Genomic DNA, 14,381 nt, shown 5'->3' with positions numbered 1-14,381 from the left:
GAACAATCTTTCAGTGTGCCTTGGCTGAGTGCTTGATTTGCAGAACTTGACAGCTCGTTCATCCACTCCCAAGCAGCAGCAAGGTTAGAAGCATGGTGGGGTTTTTTTTTGGTCCAAAATCTCTGTCTTTCTGAAAATGCCACTTCAGAACCAGGGAGTCACGGTCAGTGAGCTGGGAGAAGAAATAAAGAGCAATTTTTATCAACTGGGAGTAAAGACAACTGCAAAAGATTTCCTGATGCTGAGGAAAGAGCAACACTAATGAGCCCCCGAGGGAAATGTAATCTCCCCGTAGTGAGTAAAATAGTAGGTGGGGAAGAGGAGTAATTTTATGAGCCAGGTATCATTTCAGATTTTTTCCTGAACTTACTGACCTTGCTGAGGATGGGAAAACACTGCAAGTTGCAAATTCAGTTATTTCAAAGAACATGATAGTGGAAGATGAAAAGGAAGGTATTAATAAAAGACCAGCAGATGGGGTGATCTTTAGACAGATTTTTAAAAATTATTTATCCATTAGAGTTTATTTTAAATAATAAATACAAGCAAGTGAACCTGCAGATCACAAATTGCACAGAGATTCCTCTTGTTTAGTTCCAAAAGCGTTCCTGGTGAAATGAGAGTGGGCTGTGAGGCACAACCCTCCTCAGAAACATTCAGAATTGCCATTTGCTCTGGGGACTGTGACCTGTGTTGGGACTCCAGAGAAACCACAGTCCCTTTCCCTCTCACCTCCTCCTGAAGGGCTGATGCTCCACAAAGTGGAGATGATGAAGGGGGTGAGTGAAAACATACCAGGCATTTGTGAAGCTGTGCTTCTCAGTCAGTGACCAGCTGCAGGTTTTCTCTCAGAAATGCTCCGAGCAGGGATGTCATTCACTGTGGGAAGCCTGTGCTACATGAGAGCCCTGCTCGGTCCTGCTGCAGGAGCAGGGAGGCACAGAGGGGGCCAGGGAAGAGAAACCTGAGCAGACAGAGGGGGGAAGGTGGCAAATGTGAAAGCAACCCTGCAATTTTTGTTCTTATTTGTTTTTTAAAGTGTGAGGGTGTGGTTATCTTAGAGATAAATGGAAAGACAGGAGGAGGGGAGGGCAAACAAGTGGTGCACAGCATGTGCTGTGATCAGCCTCCCCAGCACACCTGCAGTGAGAAGCCCACATGGGCTTTCCTCAGAGGCTTGTGGCTGCTGCAGCATCCCTCAGTTGTGGCTCATGGAGCAATAGAGGTGGTGTTTGAATTATTCCCAGGATCCCAGCTGTGCCATTAGTCAGTCTGGTGAGGTTTGTCCAGAGGCACAAAGCATCTCTAGCCTGGTGACTGCAGCAAGCACTCAGTCTGTTTGAAACATTGCTTACAGGAGTCATCAGAGCACAGAGAAAAGGAGGTTTATAGGCAATACCACTCTGACACCTCTGCCCACAGGAAATGTTGTACAAACACAGGCTCAGACTCCTGGACAGTTAAAATGGATTTTCTTTGTGATCTAATGGCATCCTTTCCAATGCAGTTACTTTTGCAGCTTTCTGAGACTTCATTCTCCAAGGCACTTTTCATCTTCAGTAGAATAAGAGCATTCTGCATGTAAAAAGCCATTAGTTTCTCAAATAAATCACACTCTGGAATAAACACTGGGATTTTTCTGCTGTATAATAGCTTTATGTATATCAGTGTGTATTTTACACACATACATGCATTTGCTTCCAAGAGGAGACGTGCACGGACAAATAGTGATGGCTTTTTCTTCACACAAATGGGAAGGTGGTAACTATCACTGTGTGTCTGAGCTGAAGGGAATTGGCACAGCCCCAGATGCTGCTGATTTCCACTAGCTGGCAATCTCACTGTGCTTTTTATAAGAATGCATTAAAGGTATTAATGATGCTAACAAAGAGGAAAGTGGGATGATTAACAATGAAATGAAATAGCAGAGGAGGGAGGAGGTCTGGAAGGCTCAGTATACATCAGAAACTGTTCTTAGAGATGCAAACCAGGGAAAGCAGCCCCTTTTTCACAGCTTTTGTCAGACAGTTGGTCTGGTGTGATGCCTGCCCAGTTGCCCATGCTGTAAAAGCACATCCCACGTTGGGTTGTTCCAGCCCAACAAAGGGATTCTGCAAGGGTGGATTCTTCCTGCAAGAACTTGCCAAGAAATAAAAAAGCAATGGGTTTGGGGAGCTCTACAATTCTTTTATAGTGTAAAAGTGCTGGTAAGATAAGGATTTTATTCAGTGTTCCTTTTTCTCTGGTAGCAACACTGGCTTACAGCACAGGCTCTCTGTCACAGAGGGCTGCTCCCCTCCCCGTTACAGTCCTGCCCATACTTTGTTTTTTAATTGAACTCTAGCTATAAAATCTAAAATACCTTATTTCAGTGATTGCATCTACACCCCAGGCTGCACAGTTAGCACAGCCAGTGGAGGGTAAAGGATCAGAATTAGCAAAGCTGGAGGAAATGTAATAGCAAGCTTCATGCCAAGAAGCCAACTGCAGAGATCCTGATCATCTCCATGGTGCTAATTTGGTGTTGCTGCTGTAGTTAACAGCATTGCCATTTCAGTGGCCATCAGCAAAGCTCAGTTAGATGAGCCTAAGAGAGCTGGGCAGGGCACTGGCTCTTTCCATAGGTCCAACTGCATATTTAGGATGCCTTTGAATTAGTTTAAATGTGCAGGTATATGTGGATCACTCTGAGGTCATGTGCTGTAGTTGGTAAATTGTTCCCAGAGTTCTGTTGAGTGGAGAAGTGGAAATGAACTGGATTGTGGTAAATTGTATGAGTGTGCTGACCCCTCAAAGTGCTTTGCATCCTCCTCTGGCAAACAGATCCCTTAACCTGTGTGTGCTCTGCTGCTCTCAAGTCAGGCTGGGTTTCTGTTCCCTGTGGGATGAGTGCTTCAGGAGCCAAGAATATTTTATCCCTTGTTTTATTTTCCTGAGCTTATGCCATGCTCAGCTCTGACTCCCAGATGTGACTCCCACAAGACAGGAACCTCAGACTGGGGTCTTTGCAGGGATGTGGCTTGAGCTAAGAGTCAGCCTGGCTTGTGAGAATTAGAGCCAAGCAGAGAATTCAAGGACTAGAGCTAAAAACTCAGCTCCATTCTTAGTCATGCTGGAGTATTCTCTTCAGTCCCTGCTCTCAGGTTGCTGAATCCTGGGAACTGAGATGGTTCTTGGGTGCCATTTGCTTGGAATTTGTTTTCACGTGTGTCAGATTATTGCATTGCAAAGCTCTTACCAAAGCTGAAGGGTACAACATGAGGCTTTTCTGTTCCTCACCTGCCATTCCCATTTCTCTGCAGATTTGCAGAATGCAGAGAAGGATATGGGGAATGTAACTCCCAGTTGGCACCATCTGGCATAGCTCATGCTTGGCCTTCCAAGTATAGGATGTGATCACAGCCATGCAACTGTTCCATCCCCACGTTGATGGGGCCTGTGGGTGCTGCTGGCACAGTTTGTTCTGAAAGTAGTTCCTGATTTTGTTAAAAAAAACAACAACCAAAATACAAAATAAAAAAAAAACAGACAAAAAAACCCAAAAATAAAACAAAAATCAAAACAAAAAAAACACAAACCAAAAACAAATCCAAAAAAACAAACACTAACTTAGAGCAGAAAAGAAAAATATGGAAAAAAATATAAAAAAACAAAGTTCCAGCAGCTCTGTCAAAAACAAAAACCAACACAAAAAAACCTCACAAAAACGAACACCAAAAAGGAGGGAGATGTTTATTTGGCATATGAGGGGCCATGGAATATGATGTTCAGGACTGAAATGCAGCCCCCTGCCCTAGGAAGCTCTGTCCTCCCTCTCTGTCTTTTGTTCTGCTCCAGACAAGCTGGCTGCACTGCTGCATCCCTGGAATCATTTCCTTCTGACACAGAAGGCTTCCATTAATACCTTCCTGCTTGCATCTTTGTTTCTGGGCAATTTCCAGAGCATTAAGCCACAGCACATCCACTTATTCTAGGACTCCACATCTCAGTCATTAGCTTCTTTTGCAAAGCCCTGTCCACTGCATGCTGCAAACCTAATTGTGCTGTGCTGTTCCCTCCCCTTTGGCTGCTGCAGCAGTTCCAGCCTCAAAGAGCTCCACCAGATTAACCACAACTGTTCCTTGCTGAAGTCACCTTGGTCCCTATTGCTCAAGCTGTGCTTTTGCATTTGATCTTTTAAATGCTTTGTAATGCTTACCCCACCTTTACGTGAAGCTAATTGGGATGTAACTTCCTACAGCACTTCCAGATCTTTTCCTGTAACGATGCCAAAAGCTTTTCTGTCTCTGGGGCCTGCACCTGAGTGTAGCTGTGGAATGACAGGTGGTTTCCAGTGGAAAGGCTTTGCACCAGGATTTGACAGTGTAGAGGTCTGACTCTGCTGGCTTTCACACTGGGGAAAGGGGGAGCCTTGGGTGGGAAGGGTTTGTGCTGCCAGCAGAGTTTAGAGCAGAAAACTGCCAGGCAGCCCAGGAAAACAGCCCCCATGTCCTCCTGCTTTCACTGGCCAGTTTGCAGTGCTGCTTTGCTCCATCCCAGTTCCTCCTCCCTTCTCCCTGCTTTAATTTATTTGCAGACACTTGGCTGTCAGCTCCTCGTGCCTTTTGCTCCAGGCCCACAACTTACCTACCCCAGAGCTGGCATCCTTGTGTCTTGCCATGAGCTCTGCACGACCTCTCCTGCTGCAGGACCCCATGGGATGACTTTTATGAGGATGCCACCCTACAAGTAACCCCTCTAGAATGGAAATTGCCCATTTCTAAGCATGGGATAAAAGTCCTCTCTCTGTGAGCTGATGTACAAGCTCCTGACAAGTTCTCTCACGTGCACATACCACCTCCTCCTCTCCCTTGCTTCTGCCTTTTTTTTTTTTCCCATCTGAATGCAAGGGATTTGACACATCATATTAGGTGATTTCTGTGTTCATTTAAATACCACTCCTCGTTTGGAGATGCTGTTGGGGATAAGGTGGGATAGGAGGCAGTTTCTTGTGTCATGCAATAGCTCAAATCAAGCTCAGCAGCTGCAAGCAAGCCTTTGATCACTGCTTTGCACAAAACATGAACCTCTCTGAATCAGCTGGCATTTCCATATGGGAAGGGGTACAAGATTTAATGGAATGAGGTGGGGGAAGGCTGGCTGTTACCACTGTGCAGTGAAGTGCTGGGGAGCATCCATTCTCCCTGGAGGCTGCTTTAACTTGTCAGGGGCAAGGCTGGGGAAGAGGAGGCTTGTGCTGCCTCTGGGGATGGAGAGGGAGCGTGTTCATGTGGATCTCAGCTGGGAGGCCTGTGGAAATGAGGGAAAGGAGGGAGAACTAGTTTATAGGTGAAGACTGTAACCTTCTTCTACCTTTACGGGGAGAAAGGGCTTCAGGTGGTCTGGTTTATCACAGTGCTCACTTGCAGACCTGCAGGAAAGGCTTTGCTCCTTGTACACTCCCAGCCTTGTCGTTTTAGACACGAACTCTTGGCCAGCATGCCCTGGCATCCAGAGGTGCTGCGTGTGAGAGAAAGGACCGGGACAGGAGCAGATCGGCCGTGTCTGGAAGGTCCAGAGAGGGCCCGGGGGATGCAGGGCAGGGTCCGAGCGCGCATCTCTGACAGAGCAATTCAATGCAACGCCTGCTCTGCATCCTGCATCGGCCGCCGCTTCCCGCAGCCTCTGCTGGGATGGAGAGCGAGTGCCACCGTGTGCCCAGCAGCAGCCACGGCTCCCACCCGAGCACGGGGTCCCTTCCCTTCCTCAGGCGCCCGCCGTGCCCCGCAGAGGGCCCGGCAGCCCGGGCGGCAGCGCTGGGCACCGCGGCTGCAGCGCTCTCGCTTTCCGGACACACAGAGCTCACAGCTCGGCCAGCGCCAAGGCCACAGGCAGGCGGGGCGATGGGCTAAAATGCTGAGAGTGAAAGAATGTGGAAGATCATTTATAATATAGTAGAAGATCCCTTTTGGTTCGGTAAATGCGGGAGCAGAGCTCTCCGGCCCGGCAGGAAGCGGGGCTGCCTCCTCAATTCACAATGAAACTTAATTCAAGCCGCGGTCTTGAAACCAAATTCTCAGGGCGTGTGTAGGCTCGGGCTCGTGAATGATTGATGTTGGGCTCGGTGGCACGGAGGCCGGGCGGGCGGAGCGGAGCATCCCCGTGTCCCGGGGGCAGCGCCGCTGGTGCCATCCCGCGGCCACCGCGCCTCGCGCCCGCTTTTGTCTGCCCTGCAGGAGCTGCCCCTGCCCCTTCTCCCTTTGTGCTGAAGGGGATGGAAGTGTAAAGAGGTGCTGCGTGCTCGGGCTGGGCAGCAGCTGACGGCGCGGTTGCTTAGCGGGTTATGAGCGGGCTGTGAAAGCCATCCCTGCGCTCTCCCCGTCCTACAGAGGCTCCACAGGAAAGCTGCTGTGAGATACAGCAGAGCTCTGCAGGGAGGGAGGATGCTGTGCTGCGGGTCTCTCACTTTCTGGTGGCAAAACTCGGGCAGCTCAGGCTGGGAAAGCTGTGGCTGCAGGTGAGGTGGATTGTCCTGAAAGCCTAAAGAAATCACCTCTCCCTTCCCTTGAGGGTAGGGCTTGGTTCAGGGCCCTTGAGTGGGTGTTTTGAATCCTTCCCTGTCTGATTTTGCAAGTCCTCTGGAGAGAGACAGCTGCCTAATATATATATTATGTATATGACTATATATATAGTATGAATTTTCAGATGTATAATAAATATATAATCCTACACATATCAGATTATCGACATTTTCCTCTGTTTCTGCAAATGCACCCAGGAAGGTGTGCAGTCAGTTAAAAGGGAGCTATTAGGTGACAGAAAATGACAATCCCTCTGGGATGTCACCTGAGGGTATTATACCTTGGTAATGCTCTCAATTGGTTTTGAGCTGGCTTGGGACAAACCATGTGAGGAAGTAATCCCAAATAGGATTATTTCCATAGGACTGATGAATATACATCCCATTTCTATCCTTTTAGTAAAAAATGATGCTTGAATTTGACCAATTTGACATCAATTGTTGTGATGCCTCAACCTTGTTTTTGTATGAGGGCAACAAGGCACTGCACTCTTTCATTGTCACTTGAGCAGTGGCACCCTTCTGGTCTCTGGGAGACACAGATGAACACTCTGGGTTTAGGAAAAGACATGAAGATGCTTGGGGGCTCTGCCATATTTTCAGGAGAAACAGATGTGTGATGTCACCTTCTTCTTGTGGCACTTTAAGGCTGGAGGGACCAGTGCCCCCTTGGGACTCCTGCTAGCTGCTTCCCCAGCATTTTCCCTGGGTAGGAATTTCTCCTCCTTCTCAGGCTGTTCCAGTGCTTCTCTGTCCTTTCCACCAGAAGGTTCTTTTCTTACTGATTCCTACCTGAATCATTCTTGCTGCAGGTTGGGCCTGTTCCTACCTACAGAGCTGTGGAAATTGTCTGGTTCTCTCTCCCTGCAGCAGCCTTTTATGCTCTTCACTCTTATGCTCTTTCTTTCTTAGCTTTACCCTGATGTCATCAAAAGCCAGGCCTCTGCCCAGGCTGGTTTCTCCTTATCCTATTTACAAGTGGTGCCTGTATTTCTCAGTGTAGCTCAAATCCAAGGCCTCCCTGGCACACACGGTGGCAGCTCCATCTGCCCTGTGGTGATTTGGGAGAAAAAACAGCTATTTTTTAACCTGTCCTTAGTGGCTGATGTCAGGACTTGTACAGGATGAGCCTGTCACGTGCAAAGCCGTTCCCCGAGCAGTTGTCGTGTGGATGTGGAGACTGGTGCTTTGTGTACATCTACAAGGAAGAGGTGCTTAGAGGGTGGAAGGTAATGCTTCCTTCTCACCCCAACTTGGCTCCAGCCGTGCTTTTCCCTGTGGGGAGGAAACTGTGTCACTCCTGAGTGTGGGGGAACTGTGCAGGGGAAATAAGGTGATGATTTCTCCTCCGTGGTGACTCTATCATACGATGGCCTGATCCAGACCCATTGTTGCAGCTCATGTTTTCCCCAAGGCTTTCCCAGCAGAAAACTAGACTAAAGCTGTGATTGGCCCAGGAGTATACCTGATCTTGGATAAATCTTCCTTCTGAATGTCAAGGAGGTGGTGCCTGTGACTGGAGGTGACTTGGTGGCAGTGCTGTCCTTGCTGTGTGACTAATGGTGTTGCTCTGGGGGCTTTTTTCAGCTGAGCAGCCTGTGGAATGTGTGGCTTCCTGGAGGAGCTCAGCAGAGCTGAGCCTCTGAGCCAGCCAGGAATCACTGCAGGATCACCACCAACCACGGCTAAGGAGCTGGCACTGAAGTGGGACCATATCCTCGAGGGACCTGTGAATCCACACTGAGCAGCAAAGACGATGGAGAAGGCTGGGGAGAGCACTTTATGGGCACACGGAGCTCTCTGAGCCTTGACTTACCTAAAGAGGGGTCAGTGTAGGAGCAGGGAGCGTGCAACACGAGCCCACGGCCGGCTGCACTGCCAGCCTTCCCTGCCTGCCAGCCACAGCTGATCCTGCTGCCTCCCTGGGTGTCACATCGGTGACACAGGGAGCTCCTTGCAGCGTGGTGGCCCCAGAGATTGGTGGGGTTTGTGTGGTCCCCCAGCTGTGCTGCAGCCTCTGGCTCTGCCCAGAGCAGGGATGGGGATGGCTCCTGCCGGGCACTCTGGAGCAAGAGGTGTGGTAGCACAGGACAGGGCTTTGTGTGAGGGAAGAGGGTCACATCTAAGTGATCAAACTTAATAAATCCCCTCTTGTCTAAGAAGGGAGCACACAGGAAGCCTGAGGGAGAACATTTGGGAATTGAGGCAGTCCTGTTTGCTGAGCAGTCTGTGCAACAACCTCTCTGGAGAGAGATCTGGTCCAGGATAAGCATCTGGCTTGCACCATCTTGGCACAACCCATCTTGATTCTCAATCCCAATCTGGGGACCAGGCCCAGTCTGCTCCACTGGGCCTCACACAGCCCCCAGCAGTTACCTGCATTCCTTCAGAGCTGTCCTTGGCCTCTTGGTGGCTGCTGGAGGAAGCCAGCAGCTCTCCTGCTGCACTGCAGATTACCTTGGAGTGGCTCACTCCCTTCTCTCAGTGTCAACTTTGGGTTTATCAGGATCTGTCTCCCTGCACTGGGGTTCTTATTCCTCCCTACCAGCTGTGCAAAGAGCCAAGAACTTCTTCAAGAGCAGAACTGCCCTGTGGCTGGAGCTCTGGCCCCACAGGTTTGTATGGAAGAGATCAGGGGTGTTTCCATCCCACAGCGGTGAATCCAGTCACCGCTGGGTTAATGCTGGGGGCAAATGAGGTGAAAATGTGACATTGCAGCACACGATGGATGCGGGAGCAAGCAGGTCTCCAACACCTCAGTACCTGTGCTGATCTACTGGGAAAGAGGGAGGGGAAAAATCCAGCTTGTTTTAAGGACCTCTGTGCCCCTCGAGCCCTCCAGATGAAGCTGGGCCATCTGCACCTCGCAGCCTCTTGCCCCAGGAGCTGCTGCAGTTACAGGGTACCTGGCCATCCTGGAGCAGCGCTCAGGATCACGTCCAGGAGAAGGATGGGTGGCTGCATTGCTCAATGGAGCTCTGTGGGCATCGGGTGCTTCCTCAGTCCTGTCTCCTGACAGGTTTGGAGGCATGACCCATCCACAACTGCTCGGTTGTGCAATGCCTCTGCAGCAGAACTGCCTCAACACCACGCTCCTGCCCTCCACAGCCCGTGTCCTCTGCTTCTTGCCTTTCCCCGCTTCCCCCAGGAGACCTACCTGAAAGTCCCTGCTTTTCACAGGCCAGCTTGAAGTCAAGTAATCCCACAGAGCTCGGGAAGGTTTTCCTTTCCCCCCCTCCTAAGCAAGGCGAGCGCTCTGCCACTGACATTTCCACTGCAGACAAGGTCGTGTGTCCCACACAGGCACTGCGGGGCCGGAGGATGGAGCCGTCCGTGGCCTCGGTTCCTTGGACAGATGCAGTGCTGACAAAAGTGGAGCAGAGATGAAGCGGGGAGGGGGCACAGAGAGTTGGCTGGATGCGGCTCAATCCCGCTCTATGGCTTTTTGCTGCCAAATAATCAAATCCTCCCTTGCCCAAGCGCAGTCCTCAGGAGGCTCAAACTTGGGGATCGCTATGTCTTTAGGAAGTTGAATACACGAGTCTTACAACAGAGATTTATTGAGGTCTAACCTGAGAACAGGTGTGGGCTACTGAAGTCTCTCTGGAGACTGTGAAAGGGGATGTGTGCCCTTGCAGGCTGCGGTGACAGGGCCGGAGGTGGCACTGGGGAGGCTGCAGTGCTGCAGCCCCTCACCTTGCCAGCCCTGCTTTCGGAAAAAAAGCAGGCTTATCATTTAGTTCTGTGAATAGTTGAATTGCAGAGGGGCTCAGAGGGGCAGGACAGGACCCTGGACCCGTCTTGCGGCTCCGCAGAGCATTGGGAGCCACATGGCCGAGCCCCCACGCGAGGGAGGAGCACTGCAGGGGCAACGGCAAAAATAAAACCAAAAAAGAGCTGCTGAAAAAAAACGAAGCAAAAAGCGCCCCCCTTCCTAAAAATCCCCCAGAGGGGTGTTTTTCCGGGGAGCTTCTGAGCGGCACTGTGGAGGCCGAGAAGAGGGGGGTGTCCCTTTGCAGGGGAGGGGGGTCCCTCGCTCTGCAACGAGGGGCCGCTCGTCACCCCCGCCCACGCCCCGCTCCTGGGAGCGCTCCCTGCCCGCATTGTCCTGCCCCCCAGCTCTGCCCGCATTGTCCTGCCGCTCCTCCTGCCCTTTGTACGCCGGGAGCCCCCGCAAGCCCCGGCGGGGCCGGAGCGGGGCCTCCCCCCGCCTCCCCCCGTGCCCCCGTTAATGCGAGGAGACAGCTGCCCCGCCGGGCGCTGGCGCATTGTTACTCCTATTTGTCAAAAGGCCGAGGATGCTCCATAGATCGCTCCGTGGCTGTTGTTAAGTGTAATTAGAGGGTTTATGTCCCCAATTTCCATGAAAATGAAGCTGTGAGGCTCCTCTCTTGGCATTCACCGCGTGCCTTAATTGTATGGACATTAAATCAAGGTCCGCTGTGAACACGCAGAGAGGGGCTCGGGCTGTCCCCGCTCGGAGCAGGGCAGGCGGCGAGCGGGGCTTGCGGGAGAGAGCGGGGGGGAGAGAAAGAGAGAGAGGCTGTCAGTGCAGGGTCCACCCCGCCGGGACCGCCGGCCGCCCTCCCCGCCGCCCGGGGCCCCTCCGCCGGGGCGGGGGCGCGGCGGGGCCGGGGGCGGCGGGGAGCGGAGGAGGGCGGCGAGGAGGGGCTGCCTTGCGGCCGGGAGCCGCTGCCGTCCTTTTCCCCCCCGCTCCTCGCCCTGCCGGAGTCGGCAGCGTCCCCCGGACCTCCTCCCAGCCTCACCGCTGCAGCGCAGCCGGGCAGATGCGGAGCGCCGGGCGCGGAGCAGCCCCGGGGGCAGAGGGACGGACAGATGGACACATCCCGAGCTCCGGCCCTACCAGCGAGAAAAATGCGGCTGGTGATGATGATGACGATAATAATAATTAATAATAATAATAATAATAATAATAATGGTAATAATACCAACAACAGAGCCGGTAGCGCCGAGGACATCTCGCAAGAAGCCTCCGGCTGCCGGTGCAGTGCGGCGCGTCCCGGCACGGAGGCAGGAGCGGCGGCAAAGCGGCCGGAGATGCTTCACAGCCCCCCCGGGGCCGGGGCTGCGGGAGCGGCTCTCCCCTCCACGCCGGGCCGCCGCTATCCGAGCCCCGGGGGATGCGGGGGACCCCCGCTCCCTCCCCAGAGCCAAAAGAAAATCCCGCTCGTGTGTTTGTCTTTGCTGGCCAGGCAAAGGTGCCGATTTCTCTCCTCTTGAAGGGAAACCGGCGGAGGTAAAACATGCGTTTCCCATCTCTCCGCTCCGCCGCGGTTGGCACAATAATCGCTTCATTTAAAAAATGAATAGCAATGCAAAAAGGAAAAAAAAAAAAAATAAAAATTGAGAGGGATCGAAAAGGGGTAAAGCAATTAAACCGGTTTCGTTGGTCGCCGTCATATTTAGAGTCGCCTTATGAATTTAGGACGATTTCTCTCTCTAGATATCGCGTCTGAAAAATTCTCACCCCCTCCCCTTCCTCCCCTCTTTTTCGTCCAAAAGCAAAAGCAAAAAAAAAAAAAAAAAAACCCAAAAAAAAAACACCAACAAAAAAAATTTAAAAAATAACAACAATAAAAAAAAAATCACAAGCCCATTAAGGTCGCTTGCACAAGGGGAGGAAAAAATCCTGATGCTGTTCCAAGTCAGCGATAGTGCCGGTCGCTCCCCGCCACTGTCGCCCGCACCCCGCGCTCACAGCCGGAGCCCCGCTCGTAGCGGATTTTACCCACTCGTGGTCGCGGCGCCCGGCGGCTCCGGCGGCACAAACTCCGCTCCTCGCTCAGATCCAGTGCAAACGCCCTCCCGTGGCTCAGGACGCTTGTTTTTGTGTAGGCAAGCTGGAGATGAATAAGAAAGGCGCCTAGTCTCTCATTATCTTTGAATTTCAGACTTTTCTCTCTCTCTTTTTTTTTCCCCCTTTTCTCTCTCTCTTTCTTTTTTTTTTTTCCTCTTTTCTCCTCCTGCCCTGGAACAATGCAGAAGGACCTCATCAGAGTGAAAACCAGGCTCCCGCTAGGCTTTAAAGCAAGATGAACTTGGTGCACCACCCATCTTTCTCTTCTCTTCTCCGAAGCTCTTTAAAGGGGTTATGAGGCGTCTCTCTCAATTTATCCCTTTTCTCTTGATCTTCCTAGCAGAGGGGTTTGGGGTCTAGTCCTGGCTGTTTCAGCTGATCTCATCCAGTCTAAGGGATTAGAGCTTCTTCTCCGCATCCCGGCTCTCAGCACATCTGCTGATTGGGTTCAGCACAAGAGGATTACATTGGGACCCAATGACGTCACCGCTAGGACATAAGTTCTCCTCCATTAACCAAATCCTCATCAGCAAGATGTCCTTGAAACTGGAGGAGTAACATTCAGGACTCCATCGCCAGCCCGTCCCCACCTTCCTCCCGGGCGGGCTGCTGGGGCTTTCGGAAAAAATATTGTTTCAGCTTTGAGCACTTGCAGCTGCATCAATAATGCACCGCTCCGGGCTGGAGGATCGAGGCGGCACAGGAGAACGTGTACCCTATAAATAGGGTTCTGCACCTAAACTGTTAATCAGAGGAGCTTTATATATTCTGTTGCTTTTTCTTTTTTTTTTTTCTTTTTTTTTTTTTTTTTTGTTGGGAAGGGAGGGGGTGGAGGGGCAGAGGGGGAGGGGAAAGCTGAATCCTACAGTTATATTTCCAAGCTCAAAAAGACATCAGCGATAATTTTCTTTAGAGCTGACATGGATGTAATTTTAAAACGTGTTTTCTTTCTTTCTTTCTTTTTTTTTTTTTTTAAAGTAATGTGTAGGATTTCACCCCCGTTCTCTCCGAGAAGAGACAATGTGTCCTGAGTTATATAAAGTAAGAGGCTCCCTTTAAATATACAATATGAATTTTATAATTTGGGGTTTAATGCTAGATTTTTCTTAACACTGCATGAGCTCAGATTCTCAGGAGCGAGGACCTGGAAGGAAATGGGTTTGACTTCCAAGTGACAAACAGAGAGAGCATTTTTTTTTTTTTTTTTTTTTTTTTTTTTAGCTATAACTTCCACCCTGGAAAACACCGAAAGCATGTATAGATTTGCTGCCCTCAACCTGCTCTAACCTGTGCCGTGGCATCCAGGCATCTCTCCCGGCCCTCTCAGGCATCCTGTACTTGCAGTTTAGCTGGTGCTTCACTATATCCTTCCACCACATCCATTTTGAGAGCTGGGAAGCAGAGATGGGTTTGCTGCAGCTCTTGTTGGTTAAACTTACAGACCTCATCACAGGGAGGCTGCTACAATGGGAACAGGCTCTGAGATATATTTCTTTATCTCAGGTCACAAAATTTAATCTCTGGGAAAAGAATTTGTGTTTAATAACAAACAGACTATGTCCAGTTAGTAGAGGTCTTGCTTAGAAGCCTTGCATATGTTTGAGGTTTTGGTAAGCACCCTGCTTCTTCAGTGCTAATTACCCATCCCTCCTGCTCCAAACACACACATCCCCCAAAAAACCTGTATACAGGCACACTCACATTTTTGTGCCAGGATGTGCAGGTCTGTGGCTTTCTACACGCCCTTATTCCCTGCCTAGAGTAACTTTTATGGCCAGCAGTGCTGTGCGTGCTCGCTGGCAGAGCTTTCAGGCAAGGATTTATTTGCCTGGGTGTATTTCCATGCACTGTGGTATTTTCCTTCATGGTAGGAAGGGTGTAAGGTGGGGGGGGAAGGCAGGATACAATTATTTTGATGGAAGGTGTCTTGCTCCAGTGCTGAAGTCTCTCCCTGCCTCAGCACTATGAGCATTTCCAGGACAGCTGGGCAACAACCGCTGGAAG

This window comes from Cyanistes caeruleus, chromosome 16 (assembly GCF_971803275.1).
Source record: "Cyanistes caeruleus chromosome 16, bCyaCae1.hap1.1, whole genome shotgun sequence".
NCBI lineage: Eukaryota > Metazoa > Chordata > Aves > Passeriformes > Paridae > Cyanistes > Cyanistes caeruleus.
This window is presented reverse-complemented; position numbering follows the sequence as displayed.